We start from the raw sequence: 25,267 nt of genomic DNA on the forward strand, positions 1-25,267 counted from the left end.
TTGCCCCAAAGTGGTATTAAATAGTAGGTATTAAAGTATGTTCAGTTAGTATGTTAGGTTATTAAAGTATGTTCGGGATGCTATTGGCACCGAATATTTTTGTAGTTCTTTACTTTATCTGTTAGTTCTCCTATTGTAAAGGTTCGTTAGTTGAAGTGAGATCTTCTGTTCTAGTTACTGTGGGTTGTTCCGTTGTAGAATTTATCGAATTATCCCATGTTTGATGTTATTTCGACCTATTCGCCATGTACTGTGTTCTTGACTAATACAGCTATACTTCCGTTACGATTTGAGACTTGCGGTTGGTAGTGTGTTGTGCAGTTTTATGGTTTGTTGTATCTTGAAATCTTGGCTTTTTTAGAGCCATACAATGTCAGGATCATATTGGTCTAGTAATAATTGTAGATGAGGTAGTTGGGAAATGTAGTTGTTTAAAGTCCACTGTACGATTGTGTATGATGTTACTTAAGTTTGTTTGTGATCTTCTAAAGTTATGTCTCCAATACAGGTCGGATACAATGTCGGATACAGGATATAGGTAGTCCTGTATATTCAAGATCTAAGTCGCAGTCTGTCGAGACTGGTATAACATTAAAATTTCAGTCATCATTTTGATTAAAGCGGATTTGTCGTGGATATAGTTTTGAGCTACTTCTATAGGGTCATCAACTCCAATTGCATTTTCAAAGAAACTAACTAGTTATGTCCAGTTTAATGAAAAGTTTCATTTCAGGTTGTTTACCATATCTTTTGCGGTTTCAATCGAAGTCAGTGGTTTGGATTAAGTTTAGTGATATTTTTCTGCGTCAAGTCGTCTGTTTCGTTTCTTATATATTTGTATAGTTGTATACTTTGATTGGATTAGTTTTGAATGGTATTGGAATTGGTGAGGCAATAGAGTTATTCTTTATTTTCGGATCTGCGGAGTTTAGTGTGCATGTATAGTGCGTTCTTTTGGTAACTAAGTTTGGATCGCTGATCTGTTTCATAATTTCTAATTTTGACTCCAAGATGGGAGGTGGGGACCACTTTCGGATTTCGTGGGAATAGGTTATTGATTTTGTTTGCTTCTTTTGTTTCTGCGATGGACTGGTGACAGGTGAGACTTTTCTGTAGATGTTACATTCTTCGTCTACATGTCCTTCCTTTTTATATATGATACATCGAGGTTCTTTGTAGGCGTGAATATGCGGTACTAGTGATATCATAGATTATCTTGAAGAATCTTAGAACCTTTGATACGTCTTCTGGGCTTACGCACAGCTTTCTAAAAATCAAGACATGGCCGATCTTCGATTGCTGCTCTTAGATAGGTTAACTTGGAATTCATTTCAATGTTGTTTTCAATAAAAAATTTGTCTATGTGAACATTGGAAATGCACACGGCTATGTTAGATAATATTATTCATTTAGACGGGGAGATGCATGACCTTATTACAGTACTGATATTCGCAACGATGATCGAGCTACGATTTGACAGGAGTTGATGGGATGTCTGTTTACTATCAACGTATACACAAATGCGATCGTTAGAGATTCGGGAAATAAAGCAGATAACCTGCCTTCCCATTAGTCTACCAATGATAATGGCATAATCCTTCAACACTGTCAGATAAGATGGCTGCTTCTTTTCTTGATTGCGTGACTGTGTGTTACTCATTCCTACTGTGCGTAGGAGAGTGCTAGACTAGACTTTTCTACGTTGCTGATAACATTAGCCTTCTGCTAAACCATACTGATCAAATGCTGAATTCTAAAACAATGTCACAAATGTCTACTTTCTCAAAAAATTCTTTATCTATATATGCATATATATACCTCTTATGACTTTTCATTTTACACGAACAAGTTAATGCTGAATCTGCTATTCGAACTACGATGGACCGTAATTTCGTAATACGTACAGTTATTCTTACATCGAATATATTTATATATCATTTGTTCTTGTTCAATATTTATTCTACGTATCAATGAAGGAACATTTGAGATCATAATACATAAACCATTGTAACTGAACTAACAAGAAAAGCTGATCAGGATAATTATCTCCCAGACCTCTATTATCAGAACTGCTCGGTTATCCGAATTACCTTGTCCTACTGTAGAGATTCTACTGCATTAATATCTATCTATTATCAGAACACAGAGCGATTATAAGGACACGGAGTATTGATGAATACGTTGATAAGTATTGTAAGTTGGAATTCCAATACAAACGATACTTGTCCAAACAGTATGAGTGACATGCATGTAAACTGCAAAATATATCAATGATAGTTACAAGCTGGGTTAGTTGTCACCATAAATTATCCGAATAAGCCACGAGTAAATGTCAATAATTCAGGACATGGATCTGCAATTTATTGAAGATCAACTGATACGTAACTGTTTGTAGTTAAAATTGCGACATAGAGGCATTCGTTTTGGAAGATCGATACGAGCTTGTAGATAGGAAAATACTTATTCATGAATTCATCCAAATATATTATCAGAAGTTCTATTTTTATTTTTGTTGCTATAATATAGAATTTAAAAATACGTTTATTACAGTTTGTAACGCTATAAATATAGGATAATTCCAAAATTTTTATTTTAAATAACAACTAGAAAGTAAATTAAGTTGAATTTAGTACACGAGCCACTCCTTTGCCTTTATGTGACACAAAGATTATTTTAATGAGAAAAAGAATATCTTTAACAGTAATAAAAATTAACAAAGTATTGTTAGAAAATCGTCTAAAATGACTGTATTGACAAGTTAAACGAAAGATGCAATTTGTCGTGTTTATTACAGGATGAATGTAATTATTTAGAAAGCTCTTGCCATCTTGGATTTTGATGATTGTTTAATATGTTGTAGATCAACATTTTGAGCAATTTTTTGCATTGCATGTTATCGCTGAACTCTTTTAATTTTCGAGATTTTTGCAAAAAACTGTTGGTATCATTATAGTAAATTCTGCCTATAATTGTGCATTTATGATAGCGTATATATGTTAGTATTGGTAGCCGGTCGCTTCACGAGGGTCGAATAAAGTGACACCTAACTCAAATCTATATGAGCTATAAAAAGATAAGAATTAAGTTTGGGTTAGGTGTCATTTTATCCGGTCCTTGTGAGACGGCCGTCAGCCAATACTAACGCATACTCTGTCACAGACGCACAATTATAGGCAGAATTTACTGTGTGGTACTAGTGGTCTTTCAAATATCTTGGAAACAAAGACCGAGCGGTGGTTATATGTATAAGAAAAGTATAAGAAAATCATGTTCCTAACAACATATTTTAAATACTGAATGGATATGCACATTAAAATAATTGAGTGACATTATGGATACCTTAAACATTCAGAAATGTATAGAATATATATAAATTATGTGCTATAATATAAAAAATATCCAATAAAATATTCGTTATAATATTTAGAGAATGAAAATGAATTTTTCTTTACATTCCATTTCTTTAATCATGTTTATAAAAATATGACTTTGTGTAAAAATCTGCGGTCTACTTATAATGAAAGTAAATTCTTATACATACGTAAGTATAGGATCATAAATATCCAATAATTATTTTAAGCTAATTCGTGACATTCATTATTTCTCTCTGTATCCTTCATACGTATCGTTGAACCTAGTTTATTTGCCTTCGATAAAACTTGTTTTAAATTTTATTGCTTTATGTATTCTGTACAAAACTATAAAAATATGTGTTTCTACTATTAATCACTAGTAAATTATGTATGTTTACACAAAATCACATTTTTGACAATATGGCTAAAGAAGTGAAATTTGACTAAATATTTGTTTCATTCATTAAATATTATTATAAGGAGTACTTTAATTTCTCGTAAATGCAAAAATGTTCGAAGTCTAATATGTAGTTACAAAAAAAACAAGCTTACCTTCATGACTTAGAAAATTCTTCGCTTCTAAAAGTATTGAAGGTGAGAACAAAATCTGTAAAAGTAGTGACGAGCTCTGAGGGTAACGACAATTATACAATTTGGAACCACTAAGATTTCATTGGATCTCAGTCATTTTAACTGATTGAACACAGAGTTCCATTCACCGATTGGTCATGATTAGAACGACTAATGGAAGAAGAAACCGTGTGTCCGATTTTGCAGTGTGAAGCATTCTACGACAATGACCCTGTAACGCAAGATTGCACCTAGAAGCACCTTGATGAAGTAAGAGCTAGATTGAATTACTTTCTGGGTAGTTATTCATTGTCGCTAGTGCAGCTATCAATTTAGTTCAGGAAATTCACGAATTTTCATATATCTTTCTGTCCCGGTCAGTGATGAGAGTCTACAAAACTTTAGTCCAGATGTCCATGTCTACATAATGACGAGATTGTACTTGTTATTATAAAATTAAAATAAATTTGAGAAAAATTTCTTTAAGTCATTATTATATTTATTATATAATATGTTATTACTATTATATAGGCGGGTTTCATTATATTTCTTTGATTTGTTATGTTAGACGAATTATTTTGTAATTTCTTATGCTTTCTTTCCTGTATACATATGTATTAACCCATTTGTATTCAAGCGCGGATTAATCCGCGCGCTGCGACTTTCTTCTATCACCAAGCGCGGATTATTACGTGCGCTGCGACTGCTTTTTATTTCAGTCGCTAAGTATTCTTCAGATGTGAGAGTTCACGTTTGACTCCTTTGTCAGCATCTCGCCTATATCAGTTCATTGTATTGACCATTTCAAAGAATTCCACGAAATAATATGATTTAATTTCTTATTTCTTCTATTTTTTTAAATAAATAATTTTTTTATTTTCCTCTGTTATAAAGAATGTAAGATGCGATGTTTGCGAAGTAACATTGTCTACCAATCGTTTTGAGCAGTAAATTTTCGATCAGCTCCCTGAAGAATTCGGATGTCATTTACTGCACCTACGACCGACCGCGCGCGGTGACAGGGACCAGTCCTCTTAAGTAGAGCCATGATACAAATGGATTAACGGGGTATTTTAGTCTACAAATTTGAAAAAATTGAAAATTTTTTTCACATTTCCAAAGTTTAAACATTCAAGAATATGCCCTTAAAAGGATTTTTCAAAATTTCAATTATTTTATGAGTTACAGCCATTTTTGTGACGCGGCATCTGCTCCGGTCCGACCGGAACAAATGAACAGTAGACGGTAGACGTTGTCCGAGTAAACTTCTCTCAAAACTTTAAATGCGTTTTTCTCGAAACTACTTTTTTCGAGTTGGCATGCACGATATCTCAAATTCTAATGAACCGATTTATTTGAAATTTGGTGTGAATATTTTTTATACATTCCTCTATCGCCTCAATCACGCTCAGATCAAAATTTTTAATTTTACTATTTTTAAAAAATTCGGAATTGTCAAAAAAACACTAAAAAGGGAAATTTTTTTCAAACGGCCGCCATTTTGTGAAAAAATATTTTTTTGACTCTTCCAAGGTTCATGCTATAGCCGCATCTATACACTAATTAAGAATCCGTTCGGCTTTTTTGCTTCAGATGACCAGAAGGGTTGAAATCATGCACGCCAGGACCCCCCATTTTGCCAGCTCATAGCTTTATGAATTTTAAGTTTTTTTGGTTAATTTTTTATGTAATCTTAAAATATCAATAAACAAATGATAAAAAAAATGGATAATAAAAATATTTTTTGTTTCGTTTGTACAGAGCATCAAAAACCGCCCGAAATTCATACCTCTAGACTAGAATACCTCCTTAAGAAAAGTGAAATAAATTTGTGTTAATTTTAATTTGTCACGTCTATAAATTGCTAGGTAAAATTAGTTTTTTCAATATTTCCTCTTTATTTTGTGGTTGAATTCGTAGCAATATTATGTTAGATCTTTTAGTAATACTTTTAGATTTCAAATTTTCTAATTTACTTTATAATTTTTGTGAATTTTTTCGTATATCAAAGAAATTTTTATATTTCTTTATCCTTTTTGATATTTTGTTTCCGTTACTTAGACAATATTCCAACATTCCTATTTGAAATATTTTGTTTTCGTTCTCTGTCTAGTTCCGTCAAGATAATTTATAACTTTCATTTGAACTCTAAATATATGAAATGATGAAAATGTAATATATTAATAAAAAAAAAAGTTAAAAGAACGGAATAGCTATGAAAATATTACAATTTCCAATTTAGATTTTGGTTAGGAGAATTAAAAAATTGTAATTTTAACTTACAATGTTTTCTTGGCTTATTGATATTGAAATAAGATATGCAGAACTCCTAACGTTTTACTTCTCTCTAAAATTTGTCGGAAAAATCAATACTTGTACCTAGAATTTTATTCACAAAGACGCCTTTTGAACAAAACTTACAAAATATACATATATATTCTAAAAATGTTTTCCCTTATCATAGAAATATATAGAAGTGAGAGAAGATAAAAATAAAAGACATACAACATTCTACTTTAAAAACAATTGTTATTAAATTAATCTTAAGACACCCATGTTCAACATATACGTTACACCCATGAAAATTTTCAAATAAATTCGTCAGATATAAATTCTTCTAAATATCATCCTTTCCTTCATGGAAGTAATTCTTTAATGCAAACAAAGTTACGTCAACTCCATTACCGTGAACGTTTCCTTTCTCTAACCGTCTGTTCCCTTTCTTCTCTCCTTCTCCCTTTTGTTCCTTTGGTTTCAAAAAATCGTTAAACGCGATTCCAAAGTTTCATGCATAAATCGCGATAAGAATCGTGATTCGTTCCACTTTCTCAGTGAAACTAAACCTACGTAAACGCAGCTCTTTATGAGATTGTCTTCCTCGAAGGCATAATATTTTATTGTTATTGCCTCTTTCGAGGGTTCTAAACGGAACGGTCCGTCGTTTTTTATTACATTATCATGGCTGTTCCCTCGGGCACCAAAGATAACGGTAATTATTCGTGAATTACCTACGCCAGCACTATTCTTTTAATCCATTTTCTCGTTAACCCCCTGCAACAAATCGCGAGTTTTCATTAAAGTATGCAAGATTGTAACAGCTACGATATCATCGTCGTGCCATTGCTAGTACGTTTCTAAAAATATTTGTTCTCCTTTTGTGCTGTTTTTGATATTTATTTTCTTTCTTACCTTGTGTTGTACAGATCTATCTATAGTTTCTTCACGAAAGTACTTGCACACTTGACATTTTTTACGAACATGTTAGGTGTATTATACGAAACATTTTGAGATTTCATTAGCACCGCAATGATACTCAAATATTACGATTACATTAGTAAAAATTTAAGCGATTCTGAGAATGTATAAAAATGTATAAAAAAATGTATAAAAAAATATGAGAATGTATACAAAAATTACAAGTTATTTAGTGCAAGTATATATGTATTTTGCAGAGATCACAAAGGCATTTAAACAGACAATTATCCACAATGTTAATGAATCATAATTCAGTGAGTTTATCTTTGACACTTATTAGAAACTTAAGGTGACTATTCATACTATACATCAATCGATCACATAAGTTTGCAGTAAATATCTTGCAATTTCTAAACATATTTTCAGATATGTTGAAGTCAACTTTATTTGTGTAATTCATACTTTTCTTCTTTGCAATTCATTAAAAGAATTGAATTAGGAAACTGACATAACGTTAAAAAGGATTTTAACTTCCATAGATGGAATCACAAGCAAACTTTAATGGGTTAATTTATTTATCTGAAAACGGTAAGAAAGGAAAGAAAGAACTCTAATCGTGCAGAAAAGGAGCGTAGATTGATGAAGTGAATTTGGTGAAACAATACCATGGTGCTTGGAATCGAATCATCGAACGATTCGTTGGGAAGCAGTTAACGCGGAAAATCAATTCGCAGGCGAAACAATCGGTGTTCGCCCTGAATTGCTCTGAATATCGATTTCTAGCGAATCGACCACGTCGTACACGCAACTCTCGAAGCCCGATTTAAAAGTGTAATTTCGGGTTGTTGCTTTGAGGAAATTGAAGGATATCTTTGAATGTATGAATCATTGTGTTCTGAAAAACAGTCGAAAATTTAATGGTGATTTGTACTTGTAATAACCTTCACCTTGTAATTAGAAAAAAATTTGCAATAAAAGATCTATATATAACACATTTTCATTAAAAGGATTATGTTACAATTTGGCTAAAAATACTAATCTCACAGAATTGCCATTAAAATTCTTACATCATACAATCTATATCTTTTAGATATACATATTTATATAGACTTTAATATATTTATTGAATAAATAAATACACTCATCTAAAATTATTTATGAATCACTTCCAATTAAAATCTATTCTTGCTAAATAAAAGACTGTAGACAGAGAACTGTATACGTAGAACGAAAGGAAAGTAGCTTATCGATAATAATAAGAATTTATTACGGTTATTACGATTATTTTCTTAAATAGATTGATAGAACATTCGCAAAGACAGGCATCGCATCGTAGTAAAATTTTTTATTAAATACATATCTCTGTTACGTGGTTATGTCTACTTTAAATTCACACACTGAACTAGCAACTTCTAAATATTTAAACGTTATCAGTCACGAGAATTCCGTAAATAGGCAATTGACTGAATGAGTATATATACAAGATGGGCTATAAGAACGTTTTATAAAGAGTACTACCTTGACCTTCTGTAGTTATTATAGGAACTCCTATCCAATGAAAAATCAAAGTAGCCTTCACGAACAGTTGTAAACATTGGAACATGTTTTATTGAAAAAGCTGATGAAGTGATTGAGAAGGTGCACTACAATAAAGAAATATTCGTTGGTCTTATAATATTTACTATAGGTAAACAGATTGAAAGTAATATTTAAAGTACAAATACAGTATTCTATGTGGAAGGAAAATTTTCAATCATGTATTCGTTAATTATGCTTTTTCAATGCGTAATTTTCAATGAGGAGAAAATTGTATAGTTCAATGAGATAATTTTCACGACAGTTTAGTTTAATTTAAATTTATTGATCTTAATTATCGTTGACTGAAATTTAGTTTTAGATCGAAATAAAGGACATTGGAATTCTTTCCAGTATACATTGTAATTAATTAACCCATTGCACTCGGGACCTTTCTCGCTCGGCGCACCAGCAACTCGAAACGTTTCGCAACCTTTTTGACGCATTTCTTACCAGTAACTTAAAATCATTACACACACAAATTAATGTAGAAAATTTTTATATTTTAACATTTTACATATCTTTACACCTTTATAAACATAATTTCTTAAATATTGGTCTCTGTAATTTTTCTGTGTATGATATTTCATGTAACAATTCCCAAGATGCATCCCCGGCTTGTCGGGGCAAGTATTAGAATAATATGTCGTTTAATGCCTTTCTTCGGTTTTTTTCTCTGAGAACAGACTTTGCAATCCTTCGTAACTCCTGTTAGAATATTGTGTAGCTTTCTATTCAAGCGGATATGTTCGGAATCTGAGGTTGAAGTAGAGACTCGATCGCGTGGTTGGCGAAAATCTCCAGTCAATTGGTGGTTTTCAAATATCGCAAGTGATTAATAGCTTCTGTTCGCTTCTCTGTTGTTTAGTGGCTTTATATAGAATATATGAATTTATTGAACAAATTTCTAAACCCCAAAAAAACAGTTTACGCCACCATTTTACCGCAGCAAACCAAGCGTTGAGCGAGACTCACCTCTCGAGTTACGGCATTACACCACATGGTAAGTGAGACGCATTTCTCGAATGAAAAGGGTTAATAATATATTATGATTGTCATGATTAAATGATATGTTAATTACAATTATCTAAGAAGTGAATAGTTATAAGAACAAAAGTTTTTAAACCCTTTTTCATTCTGTACATATTCACGTTATAAGATGTTTAAAATGAAACTTATTTTTCTATATAATTGTTTTGATTGTTACAGTTAAATATTTCGTAACATTTGGTTTATATTCAAAAAGTATATTAACTATAACTCTTTTATAATTACATTAAATTTCTTAAAAGTATTTTGCGCTATGTATATAACGTTAGTGTGTTTGAACAGTACAACTAGATGATTAGAATAAAAGACACTAGACTCACTTTCCTAGAAGATTATTACCATGATTGTTAGGATTAAAAAATATGTTAATTGTAATTCTTCAACAAGCGTTTATTAAGCATCAAGTATGAGGAATAATATGTCAAAAGGCTCATACTGGAAAAAATTTCATTCCAATCAAATTACTATTGAAAGAAAATTAATTTATGATGATGATTTTTTAATATTATTCAAAAACCTTTAAGATATGGGTGATTTTAATTGTCTGAAGAAAGGTGAAAAGCCTAACTGAATAAGAAAGAAAGAGTTTTGAATATAATGTAATCAAGAAATTCGCTTGTTGAAACATTTCTACAGACGTGGAATGTAAAATGAAAGAGAACTTTAATCATTCAAATTAATTATATTATACGCTGTTTCAATAATCGAATAATTTTCTGAATTATTTTATAAATATCGAAGCTAAACGAAAAATGGTTAAATCGAAATATAATAATTTTTGCAGGTTCTATTTTTCTTTTCTAACACTTCTTACAGTAGGCAATCCCCATTTTCGTTGATCGATCAATTCTCTGATATCATGGAAATTCTACTGTAACTGTAATTCAGATTTAAGAAATTGTAGTTCGATAAATGTGTATGTATAGCTTGCGATTAAATTGCTACCTTTGTAGAATACGATAAAGTGCAGTGATGAAATAAAATTCGAAATAGAAATCACCCGGAAGACACGTGGGGAAATAGCTTTCTTGGAACTGAACGCAGTGTAGTCTCGCGACTTCCTCGTTTCTTCGCCTTTCGTTCGCAATGAAATTCTCCCGGCGAACGGTATTAAATTTTTTTCTACGTCAAGGACACATATTTCACCAACGAGACGACAATAATAAGGCTGGAAATTCCACTGCGTTATGGTCAGACGCTTTCATTGATTGGTGTTGTTTTTTGACCCTGAGAAATCATACGCGTCAAAACGAAAAATTGTGGACACTTTTCAATTGACGAGTGGTATCAATTGATTGAGAAATTCACTCCTTAAAAGTACTGGTAAATTAACTGAGTATTACTACCAACATTTTATAGTTTCAATAAACTAGCTCAACAGACTAGATAAAGAGTATTTAAATATTTTATTTTATTTAAAAGTGTAGCATTTATTATTAATACAAAGCAAAATAATGTATTAATTTGTTAGTAACGCAAAATTAGTTAAATATTGTATCACTAATACAATATTTTAGGTTTTGGTTCTTACTTATTTTTAACAATGTATTTTTTGAGAAGCATACCTTTTAACAGATCTGTAAAATTGTTTTTGCTCTAACATTAAAACTTGTAATTTGTGTTTTAAGAGTAAAATTTCTTAAAGAATAATTAAAAGTTTAGAAAAGTGAAGGTAAAAATAATCAATGTATAATAATAGAATACCAATAAAAAAAATATCAATGTAGCATATCCTGATCTAAATTCATTGAAAAATTTTGAAGCAAAATTAAGATGAAGATTCTACCTAAAATTTGAATCTGATTTATGGAATCATCCACAGTATTCACCAAACTAAATAACAAAGAAGTCTACGGGAACGTTTATGATACGAGTCTTAAAATTGGTTGAAACAGTTATCAAAAGAATCAATGAATACAGATGTGGAAGAAATTTAATAATACATAACTAATGGGTTTATTATGGTAATATGTATTGAATTTATGGGTTCTTTCGGCTAGAAATTCAAATAAAACAGTAGTTCTAAATGATATTAATAATTTCTTAATGATCCACTGTCATCTAATTTTTTACATTTATGAAATTGAACACTTCCTAACATATATCTAATAAATTTTCGAGCTTCTAACTATTCATGAAAATCTTTCAAATTCTGCGTGCTTTAAGCCTATCATGGAACAATGCTAATAACACCCCTACTATTATTCTCATTGAAACTGTTATTATTCCCTAATAACAACTACAGATTGACTAACAAACGGGAGCTTATTTAAAATCTCGTTAAGATATCCCATTAAGAATGCTGAAGGACTCTGTCAATGAATTCCGAAGGAGAAATAAACCTCGGTGGAGGTCGACTCGTCAAAGGAAGCGGACTCGATGCTATGATGGAAAAATCGATTAACGGCGATGACAGGTTCATAACACGCGAGTAATCCGCTCGCGCGATGTTTACACGCGATCCGTCCATCGGAAGGACGCATTTGCATGTGAACGCGCAGAAAAGCCGAGCTTCTGACTTGATTTCAAAGGCATTACAACGACCATTGCAACTCCTGAACACCTGTTGTGATTCCCCCAGACTCCCGCGATAATTTTGTCCTCGCAAGAAGTTATCTTTGTTATCTACAATTTCGAAACGTTAAATCTGCAACCAGCTCTACATATTTTGGAGCTGTTCTTTTTTGTCTAATGTTCGACGAGTTTGAACTTTTTTTTTAATTTATACAATACAGATGTGAATTACTGTGCTGATTCTATACATGCGAAAGTATCAGTACACGAGGTAACCTACTCAATTGCTGAAACTGAAACGCTAGAAGATAAAAAATAATTTTGCTAGGTAAAATTGAAAGGTTTCAAATGGTGTATGATCTAACGTAGATGCTTACTCCGAAAGTGGTTGCATTTTGAATATTTTGAAATCACCTCTATTTTTTCAGACAGTCATACACTTTTTTACACATCAATCAATACGTTTCTCGATTCAAAAATATTAGGATATTTCTACCTGAAAATGTTTATTTCTAGTTTAAAAGATATTTCAATCTTAATTTTATCAAATTGGATGCAACACAGTTCCAAAGTTATAGCTTGTCCTAGTTGCCCGAGTCATGTTGTATACATATGCTATACAATCCAATAATTTAATCCTCTAGCAAAAATTTAATTTCGAATTTTTCTCATATCTAGGTACTAGGTATAATAAACTTTTTTATAATAAAACACAAAGTAGAAATCAGTTTTATAAGACATATAGATATTCTAGCATACGAAGTTGTACGTTGTGTTCACAAAAATCAAGAACTGAAATAAGTGATTAAACTAAACAAATTACAGTACTTACATACAGGTTGAATCAATAAAAAATACTATCTAGAATAACTCGTTATCTATTGGTTTTATCGAAAAATGTCTTAGATAAAGTATGTTGCGTTTCTAACGTCTCATCGGAAGAATGTAATTTTATTTTTTAAGATATTAGTGATTTGGAGCTTTTTAAATGGCATCGCTTTTATTATTAGTCGATTCAGCTGGATATTTTCTATAAAAAAGTATTAATTTATTTACACTAAAAAAAACCATTAGTTTGGCAGATATTTAAATTTTAAATTTATCAAGTATAACGCATGTAAAACAAAGATAAGCACAAGAATACCGCTTTACGTCTTTCCTTGTCTCTCGTATATTAAATTTCGACAAATTAAAGTTAAAATATCTTCTAAACTAATAGTTTTTCGGTATAAATAGGTTAATACTCTTTTGCAGCAAATGTCCAGTTGGATCGATTAACAATAAACTCGGTGCCATTTAAAAAATGCAAACTCATTTTAATATCGTAGAAAATATAAGATATTAGAAAATGAATTTATATTCATCCAATGGTTCCCTTAAAATACAATATAATTCATTTAATACATTTTTCGATAAAGCCAATATGTAAGGAGTTATTTTAGACAGATGTTTTAGATACTTCTTATTGACTCACCCTGTATGTGCGATAGATGTTTAAAAACGTTAGAAAGCTCTTTTAGGATATCTGGCCAAATGGAAGAAATTCTTACTGATATTTGCTGTATTTGTTTTAATTTTGTACAAGTCCAACCGCAAAAGTGACTCTAAATTCTTGACCAGCAATGTACATTTAAATATCGAGAAATAAGTTTTAGCGAAAACATCTTTTGACAAAATATATGTTTTCTCTAATTTTCCATCAGTATACACGCTCACAAATCCTTTACTGTATGAAATCTCTCAAAGCAACATCACTCATCGTTGATATCAGAAGTCGCCAATACCATCGGATTTTTCTCGTTGAACAAACTATCGATCCAGAATCGGATTCTTCCTAGTCGTTGCCACTTTTAAAGAGTCTCTTTGTAGCGATTCGAATTCCAACTACGATTCGTTAGTAATCGATCGATTAATACAAAAGACCGACACATTGGGAAAACGTTGGGTTTTGAACGATCGTTAAGCTTGCTTTTATGGCGAACGATGCGACAGCGTGGCGTCCGAGCGCGTGCAAAAGTGGTTTTTGCTTCAAAGCTTTAAAGCTCGAATGCAAACACACGTATGATGGTTTCGTTGGAAATTTTGTATAACTAACGTGGCAGAGCAGACGTCTTCATTTGGATTTCTAGAATTTTCTCCTAGTGCTTGTTTCCATGATTTTACAGAACAGTGGTGATAACTACGTTACAGATATTAATTAGACAGCTTATTTGTAATAAAATAACACCCACGATTTGTTCAATATTGTAGACCGGTAAAGTAATATTATTATTGTATTATATTACAGTGCATATACTCTTTAGTGCCATCTTTATTTACATTAATCTTTATTCTAATTTGATTAAATTAGAATAATTATCATATTTTCAATATTAATTTTATTACAATTATAAATACCTCAAAGTCTTAATTATTCCTTAAACAAATATTTAATAATAACCAGAAAACGATAAAACAAATATTAGATACATACAATACAGGAAACATTCGATAATTGCACAAAAATCGGGGCTCAAGTGTTACAATTATGGAGATATAGAAACGGTTCTATTCCTCAAAACTGAGAACTTAAATATGCCGAACGTAGAAAAGGATAACGCGAGTGAAAGAGAGAGAAAGAGAGTCGAAGCGTTCAGCAAACATTGAAGGTTTTTATTTTTGATTTCTGATCAATAGAGACTTTACCGAGATGTTTTATTATATTTTTCTGATTAAAATAGTACCAAACACGATATAATTTGGAGCATATTTGTTTACCTGATGAATGATAACTGATGAATGATAATGAAAATTATACCGTGTTTGAACTCATTTTAATCGGAAAAATTACACAAATACATCAATAGAAGTTTAATTTAAATAATGACACAAATAAAAATGTTTTATTTTTAAATTAGTATCTACATACGTATTTTTTTAGCAATACCTGACATTGAATCATGTTACACAACTCGATCGAGGCGGACCGGCAAGTTTCGCGGCGCATCAGGGTAACCTATCTCTGTGGTAGGGATAACAACTAAGCAAAAAAAGCAGATCTTTTTGTGCAATTATCGAATGTTTCTGTATATGTATTCTTCTTATAATTTAAGTTTCTATACAAATTACACAAACGGAACTTCATTTAAAACCATCGCCAAAACCACTACTTTGTTACTTGTAAAAATTTGAAAATTTGTTAACACAATCTCTTTCCATTCACAATCCTCAATCTTCACACAAGTACCACCATATTATTTTTCCCTAATATTTAATTGAATATCTTTTCTAAAAACAAAATTAGTGTTTTTGCGATAGATCAAAGACAGAAAAGAAAACATTAATTCTTGGCATTTAATCAAGCAAACAAAGCAAATAAATTAAATAAACTGTTACAATCGGAAAATAAATTAAATACAAGTCAAACCAATTTTTATAATTCAAAAGGCGGTTACTACAAGTCCGTGACGTTTGCTGTTTCCACGGACAATGGATCTATGTTAGAAACGAAGTGGTAATTACTTTAAGCATCGCGTAAGTCAGATCCATTATCGTCCGCAGGAGATGCAGACAAATCAAGTTAGTCGACAAAGGGACACGGATAAGAATATAATCACGCTGTTGAAGGTCTCTGATCTTGTTTATTTCTACGTATATTTGCCACTCAGAAGGAAAATTCAATTCTGAAGATCAAAACTTGTCTGACTGCTCAAATGATCACGAAATCTATTAGTATTCACCGTGACGAACTTCTATATGTTACGTTAAGCATTCTTGATTAGAGTTACTTGTAACAAGTTCTGTGACAAGCACAGAATCTGAGTTTAGTAGGTTAATTTAGAATTTGAAAGTACCACTGTTTCTTAGTAATTTCAGAAATTTGTGTTATATATGTTTTATATAAATGTTGAATATAAAAGTAATTAAATAATTATTAAAACTGTAAACAAATTTTTTGAGTTGTAGTTCTTTGTTAAGTTTTTTGTGCGATATGAAAAAGTTTTTAATTCTCTGATGATGAGAAAATATTTGATATGCGAGAAATACATAGATCTATACATGGAGAGAGAAATATCAATATTTAAAAATATTATTAATACAGTTATTATTAATATATTAATATATTATATTATTATTATATTCATTATAAAGTATGTATTTAGATACTATTCAAAGTACTATAATTTGCATTACATTAACACTGTAAATTCACTATAATAATATCGTGGAAACTAAAGTTTCCAACTTCTGAGATCATCCAACAGTTACAACAATATGAACATAAATTTCATTATACTCATTATATTTGAGAAATTTTCATTTCTAACTAATTTTGAAACGAATAATTTTCATTGCATGATTTGATGCAACCAATCTACGTATTTCCGTGAAACAGAAATATTTGTATGTATGTCTGAGTTAGAAAAGTTAAAATATATCAACGAAAATATTTTCCAACAAGAAAACAAGCAGGAAAGACTGGCATATTGTGTAGACATTCTAATTCTGGCATTGATAGTAACCTAACATAAAAGATGTAAGTTTTAAAAAAGTGGCTTTTTAAAATTTACACAGAAATCTTCGTAAGTTATTTCAATGACATTATAAGGTTGACTTTTCGCGCGTATTCCCATGGAGCGTCACAAAACAAGTGAAGATAGTAGTACAAGTAATAGCTTTGTCCTCTGATGAAAGATGATTTACAGAAAAACAAACAGAAAAACATTCTCACCCGTTTAAAAAAGTTCCTATTTTCTTCTCCTATACACAACAAACAAAGTAGATAGGTAGATAATATACAAAATATTAGCAAACTGTATTCGTTCAAAACAGCATTTCCGATGAAAAGAAAACCGAACTTCGAACTTGAACATCCCCGTACCTACTTGTATATTGGAAATTTTCAGTTCGCAATAACTTTCAAAATGAATAACTTTCAGCACATCACACATAAAGTTGATCTATTAGCCAATTTATTTACCAAATTTTTGACAAAAATGTCAAATTTACAAATTATAAAAATCCGAGAAAGATAATAAAACAATGTAATCATCATAACAGTTTTCCCTAACGTTATTACGATCCTTGAATTTTTATATTTCCCGTAAATAAAGCAAGTTTCTAATATTTTAGGAAAATAATTAATTAATTTATTTAATGTAAATATAATGATAAATCATGTAGGATTTTTGCTCTTGTGACACATTAAACGTATATGTTCATATTAAAAACTATTTTCTAGGCCTGGTATCTTGTTTCTCAAGTGAGTAAATGATCTTTCTCTATTACGTATATCCAATTTATTAGGTGTAATTACCAGTTTCAGTTTTGCAATTTTCTTTGTATATTATATATATTATAACGTACATGTTCTTTGTGTTCCTATGTGTTTGTCATCCACTACCGCCTATCAGTCGTGGACTGGTACAGACTAAATTTTTTTATTTGCAAATTAAATCTGTTTACTGACAATTGCAATTAAATTAAGAGATATTCATTTAATCTTTCTTTTATCTTTTTCTGTAGAAAAATGTCTGAAATTCCAAAGCAAAGAGAAGGAAAATGGACAGAGGCCGCTGAGGCTTTCAACGTTCCAAAAACCAACTATGTGAAGACGGCGTACGTATTGAATACACAAATCAAGAAAATATTAATTATTCTACTTGTAATATAATGTAAAAATAAAACTCGAATAAACATGTGTATTCTAACATCTAAATGTTCTTTTTTTAACGTTATTGACCATTTAGACTGAAAAGTTTATTAATTAAATATCTGTCGGTATTGGACGACAATTTTTCGTTTTCTACAAATTATAACATTTTTACTCTTGCAAATTACTATTTGTACTATAAACTAATTAAAAAAAGTTTGATTTTTAACACCTCTAGCTTAAGCTATAACAAAAAGACTTAGATTGGTTGATACTGTACGATTCGTCCCTACATTGATAATTCTTCCATATTTTGCTCAAATTTGAAATATTTTATAATATTAGAAGAATTTAATTGAATTGAAAATGATCGGAAGAACGCAACAGAGTTAAGAAAGTTCAAATCTCTTGTTCCGTATAATGCGGAAATTGACAACGTAAAGATTATGAACGAAAAGGATGATCCTTTAAAAGAGAACATTCAATAAAAAGAAAAGCAAATCGTAAACCTAAAGATCTCTATTTAAACCACCATTTATTTGTAACATTTTGGACCAGAATCGTTAAACACTGGCAATCCATTGGTAGATAAATAAACCATTTGATTCAAACTTGCCGTAATCGCATAAATTTCGATACATGCGTCTTCGAATCCGCGTATCGGGAATTTATTTTCCCAGATTATCGTTCGTAATCATATTATTCATAGCCTATGCCGGTGTTTCATTAAATAAACACTGATCTACAAGCAGAATGCTATTTAAGATTGAACCGTCGACCACGAAATAACAAGTTAATGCCGAAGTTTAAAGAGCGCAGCGACGTGTGCTAAAGAGGCGCTAACACCGCCACGACCAACTGCTCGTTTTATTATGACCTATGACTATTCGATTGGCTATTATTCACTTGAGAGGAATACTAACTCTCTTCTATGTATATACGGCACTTGAATCGAAACGATGCGACGCGACGTTGCGTTTTGACGCTTCGAAGACGACACCTCCGATCCTGGCTTGTCCCAGAGATTTATATTTTGATGCTGAGTGGATAATAGAATGGAAAATGGAAAATCGAAGAATAACCGAAGATAGTCTGTTTTGAAATATTTCGAGAATAAAATTACGTAATTTTGCAACTCTAAAGTGCATGCTGATGTCATTTAGTAACGCACCTAGAGTGGTTCATAAAAATATTCGAACGCTGTCGAAAACTTGTTATGTATCTATACAGAGTATCCCACAGACACATTTAATAGATAATCTTTGCCAGTGTATTTTATAGGTAAACTTAAAAATAAAATGTCATATAGCAAAAAGTCGATAAATGCTTCATAGAAAGAAACAAGATACATAATGTTCATGATACGTGTTGATAGAAGATACACCTGTTTAATATTTCTATACCTAATTCTATCGAATTATACAACGATGAATGTACACTATAAAGAAATAAGACATAATCGCTATGAAATTTGATATAAATCTTGCGTTGATAAAACCAAACGACACTTCAAAATGCACACATAAGTACAATATATATAGTTTCATGTTTTTATTATAACTTTTTAAGAAAATATTTATGGACTTTTTGTTATATATCATTTTAGTCTTATTTTTATTCATAGAATATACTGGCAAAGTTTATAGACTAAATTGCAGGACACCTTGAATATTATATAAAACTTTTGAAACTCTGTTAACACTATCACAAAATATGGCCATCATAACTATATTGATAAAATTTAAAACGAATTTAAAAACATATATGAAAGTTATTTATTGGATATTATACATCTCACAGAGATCAGCAAAGTATTTGAACAGTCGACTATTCACTATATTATTTACCATATATATTCACTACATATTAAACCACAGTATACAGTGAAATTATATTTAGAATTAATTGTATGTTTAAGACTGTTCCTGTTGCATACTACTTTACTAAGTGCATATTTGCATTTTCGGATTGATTTCAAATTTTACTATTCTAATCACGATACTCGTATCTCATTACAGTGCTAATAAAATTTCAAAAAGTTTCGAATAATGTACATAACATATTGATAAAAAGATCCTGTAGTAAGTATCCGAATACTTTCATGTATTACTGTATGTTTCCTAATATAGCACAGTCACAACATTTATTGCGTGATATGTCGAATGCATTCATACTATTAATGTACAAAACGTTGGTGTAAGCGAATATGGATTAACCCGCCATCCTCAAATAGGCAATAGGTTTTATTAAGTTACACTATAACCTGAATATCCTAAAATTATTTATGTTTACATGCATACATATTGTCCTTCTATATCTAAGATCATATTATGTGAATGTATTTTTAAAATTTTAGATTCCAAACTTCTACAATGTGTATTTAATGACACATTTGTGGTTCTTCGGGTTTCGATGGTATTTCTAGTAGTACGTTGCTCTCTATTTCGTGAAACATTTCTGTTCACTTCTTCAGAGCAAACTTGAAACTGTCTAATTCAGTGTCCGGAACGTCTGGTCGGAATAGTTTCAGGTCTGCGTTCAAGAAGTGAACTGGTTTATTCGCGAAACGTCGGAACATAATGCAATGTACTATTAGAGATGCGATCGAAAATCGAAGAATGACAAATATTTTAAAAACTGCTTGTCATATAACGAATAAAAAAATTGTTGTGTTTTCACGATATCATTTACGATTCGCTTATATGTTTTATGCATGTCAGACATGTAGTAGTAAATTCTTTTCCTGAGTAGTAAGTATGATAAAGTAGGATACTGTTGAAATTATTTTAGTATAGTTTTATGGTACATAAATCATGCATGAATATGAAATTCGAGAATTTTTCAATTGAGGGTGCGATCTTAAATGGATAGTGGCAGAAGGTAACAAATCATAACATATGGGAGATAATTAAATATCTTTATATGTATATAATTAAACATTTCTAATGTGAAGCCTGATAATATTAAAATTGAGAGTACGGAATTGAGCGAATGACCTTGTAAAATGAGAAGTTCTAATATATGGAGAACAATCGGAGGTAATTAGTTTTTAACTTTTCGAGAATAAGTTAAAAAATTTTTCGATATGAATCATAGGAATTTTTTATAGAGTTACATAATTGAAAGGATGGCCATTGTAAGTGAAAAATTATAACATACAAGGAACAATTGGATATAACTCGTTTAAAAAAATGTTTCCGGAACTTCAGGAAATTAAAATTTCATGTGAAAAGTTTGGAAATTTCTTAATATAAAGTTGGAAATCTTAAAATTCAGGTTTTCTGAAATTGAACCGATGGTCATAGAAAATAATAATTTATCATGTATGTCATTTTCAGATTTTTGGAGAACACAGAAAATTTAAATTGCGAAAATGCAAATATTCGGACATTTTAAATCGGAAATTTTCAGGATACTTGGAAATCTAGAATTTCGTTATCACTGAATTGGGGTTGTGATATTTTGAGGGAAAAGAGTTTGAAAACTACGAATTTGGAAATTTTAAATACCTAGGTTTCGCGACCTTTAAAGCCACACATTTTTCAAATACGGATAATTTGAAATAACTGCATAATATCTTAGCATTAAGATAAGCGAAATAAAAAGTTGTATCGAAATTTAAGGTAAATGCTAAGAAATATATCTATATATAACAACAAATCTCGGAAAGTAGAAAAACATGTTTCTTGGGAATTTAACAATCTACAAATTGAGTAGTAATAAAAAATGTGAAAGTGGAAATTACATAGTCTACATATTCTTTAAATTAAGATACATTTCTAAAAATCTGAAACGTGACGGACCTTAAAGAATGCAATCTTTTAATAAACTGAGATCTGTTCAAAAAGCCTAGGTAACTTGGAAAAATAGTAAATATTCGATATAGTGATTTTCAATCGTATAATATAATCAAATTTTTTCTTTAAATATATTTACACTCTTTATGCATACTTATAGAATGTTATTTCCAAAATATATGTTCTGTCAACTTTTTTATGGCTTCCATTAAAAGACATTAATTCAGATATTAAAAGTTATTAAATCTTATTCACTACCTCTAATTTCAACTTAAAAATATATTTTGCATATAAAATACTGTGTACACTACAATTTACTATCAATATTAACATTTATCGTTAATTTCTTTCCAGTATATATACATACAGAATACTATTTACAGAATACTATCAACTTATTCTTACTAGATAATTTTATTACTTGTCTTTAATTTTTTCCCCATTTAAAAGCACATGACATATAACATCTTAATAATCATTCATCGTTATTCCTTTAAGACTGCAACATTGTATCGTAGAACGTTAATTTCCCAGAATTCAATAACATCATGCTTCGAACAAATTCCCAAAGTATACTAATACTTCCGTTAAATCACGCAACATCGCATGAACGCCGCTGCACGATATTATTGAATAACATTTTCCTCGCAATAACGAACAGCGAAACATTAATTCTCTGTAACTTACTAACGAAAACATGTTTTCGATAATTCCCGAACGTTCTTCGCCAACATTTCTGATAAAACAACTAAACGTTGACTAGCATTAAGTATGTATATAGTTAATTTAAAATCGCATAATCGCATGTGTTATACCCGGATACTGAACACGTGCATTATTTCTTATCAGTTTTCTGTATTTCCAGAATGTTCGTTCGATACATTTGCTTTGTTACGATAACTTTCGCTCTGCTATTTAATTCAATTGTTCTCGAGAGCTGATTGTAGACAGAGTAAAGTTTTCAATGATATCTTTTATTTGTGAATATCATAATATATATCTGCTGCTTAAAAGTTTAGTATTGTATCCTCAGTGTATCAGAGAAACGAATTGGATTGTTTAATGACAAACGTATAAGTGACTATTCTTATATATATGTTCTTATATTTATAAATAGACAATTAAGTTTTATATATTTTAAATTGGCATGTGTACATTATTAGAGTAAAATGTGTGGTTTACTGACAATATTATTAATTCTTTATTTTCATATTTAACCATTCGACTTTTAATATAATATTGTTAATTCTTTTGTACTTTGTACCTAATTTTATTCATCTTTTTATTCTTATTTATTTTGTTTTTTTCGAAACATAATTCACCTCAACTTATTAAATTTTTTTATTTTAACATTTCACTATATTAGTAATCAGTATTCTCGAGAATTTTTAAACCTATTTTTCGAATTTCAATTTACTCTTGTCAAATAAGATATCTTCGAATAATATATAATAAATTTTAAATCGCCTTTTGTATATAAAATTTAACGCACTACAATTTACCAAGTTATCAAATTTTTTAAAATTTTTGATGCTTTTTTCCGAAAATAAATTTCTTAAACTTTATCTCAAGATTCAAAAGCTTTAAACAAAATTAATACAAGATTTCTAATGATTTGTCCTAATTTATGTTATGCTACCTCGTCGTAATCGTAATTTCTACGAGATAATTTACATATGTCTATGTTGAGACAATGAACTCGCATAATCGTAGGTACGACATATGTCTTTCTCGTCTGAATATTATTTATCGAGGTTACGTTATCTTTTATACATTTTATTATTTTATTATTCTTGTATTTTTAATAACTCATAGAAACATCTATGTACAAAGTAAGATATGCAAAAATAAGGAAAAGATAGCAGTAATATTTTCATGGAATAAAAATGTATAAAGTTTCATTCTTAGAAACTAATATGCATATTTGTTTTTATGAGAAAATATTTTTAATCATTTAACGAATTGATTAACTTACTAAAGCTGTAGAATGGTTATTATCCACACACTATCCGATTTATCATCTGAGTACCTACGTAGTACCTGAAAATACACAATAAAAAATATTAGACCAAATATTATTATTCGATTGAGAAGTAGTTTAGCATTTTATATAATTATCGAAAAATTTCCATCATTATATGACATATTCGATTTGAACAAATATTTATTATTTAATAAATATATGTGATATAGAATAAAAGAATTAAAAGATAACGTTAATTCGAATAATTATCGAAATGAAGAATTAATTAACGCTAAGAATTCTAATGAAATACTATAAATATTATAATATTCTGTTTTCATTATGAAATATAATATGGAAGAAAACTATTCATTCGTATATTCTTTTCATTATTGTTTATTATAACTAAAATAAAGTGGAAGATGATGTTCGGAAGAAGATGTTCGGTATTAAAATCTAGCCATCCTATAAATCAATAAATTTAATATACTAGGGAAATATTTTTGGAACTATCAGATATTTTTGTGTTGTATTGATTATGTGTGAATCAAGGCTATTTATTCTTGTACAATATTAAGTTTGGGAAAATTTTTTGAAATTCCCTGTGTGATTTTGCTAATTTTCGTGTTATTTTCCTGTAATTTCTTTACTTTTATACCTTATGTACTGCTTTACGATTTTGTCGCATAGAACAACATGAGTATTATTGGAGATGTCAATAATAATAGTATATGATATATAATACAACAAATTTTCCAAATAAATCTATATAATAACATACCGCTCACATTGGGAAAAGGTGAAAATGTTTCAAATACTGTGTTTTTAATGAAAAAAATAGCCCTTTAATTATAAATAAAACAACACCAACAAAATCTCCGTGAAACACGTAGTCTTTGCTGATATTAGACAATTGAGGACGAATAATTGTTAATACATTTTTGTTAATTCCATGTTAATAATTCCATGATCTTCATCTGCACCAAAAATATTACAAACTGTTATTAATACCTACAAAAGAAATCCACATGCCTAGAAGAAATTAACATAAGATATTAACATATTAGTGTAATGTATTGATATGTATAACCTTTTAGGTATTATTATACCTAATGTCTTTTCTGACATCGCATTTTCTTTTCTTTTATTTTTCCTTTATAAAAATATAATAGATTATGTTATCTTTTTAAACGTATGTGACAATTTAATGAATACGAAATTTGATGCTGAAAGGAATACTATATCTAACGTCTTTGTTATAATTTATCTAATTTAAAAAGTATATAGATGTATGTAGGTTTTCGTGGCTGACTGTATATTACATTGTATTTTCCCCGAGATGCTGCAATTTTTGTGTAAAATTTATCAATCAACACATAATTTAGAAATTATTCAAATACATAGATCAAATGATTTATCTTGTAACTCTTCGTTTCCTAATCCTGTTACGTTCATTCGATCATTTTCGTTCGGTTGCATTTTTGTAACATTAAAGAGTATCTCAAATTTGAGCAAAGTATGATAAAATTGCTGCTGGTACTGTGATGGCAATGATTTTACAATTCGATTTCGTGAAATATCGCAATATCGCAAAATAAACGAAATTATTTTTTCTCTA

General features: G+C 30.0%; 1 protein-coding gene across 6 annotated transcripts in view; it reads right to left on the reverse strand.

The window, feature by feature from the left end:
* LOC100647004 (octopamine receptor beta-2R) overlaps positions 1-25,267 on the reverse strand; it is a 173,585-nt gene that overhangs the window by 96,219 nt on the left and 52,099 nt on the right. For 3 of the 6 annotated variants that reach the window (XM_048408286.1, XM_003402328.4, XM_012318605.3), the window contains exon 2: positions 23,662-23,726. The exons of 1 other annotated variant lie outside the window; for it this stretch is intronic. The gene's annotated coding sequence lies outside the window, so the exon portion shown is untranslated. The remainder of the gene's footprint in view (positions 1-23,661; positions 23,727-25,267) is intronic. 2 more of the 6 variants (XM_048408288.1, XM_020867655.2) reach the window with 1 other exon arrangement.

Source organism: Bombus terrestris, chromosome 8 (assembly GCF_910591885.1).
Source record: "Bombus terrestris chromosome 8, iyBomTerr1.2, whole genome shotgun sequence".
Taxonomy (NCBI): domain Eukaryota; kingdom Metazoa; phylum Arthropoda; class Insecta; order Hymenoptera; family Apidae; genus Bombus; species Bombus terrestris.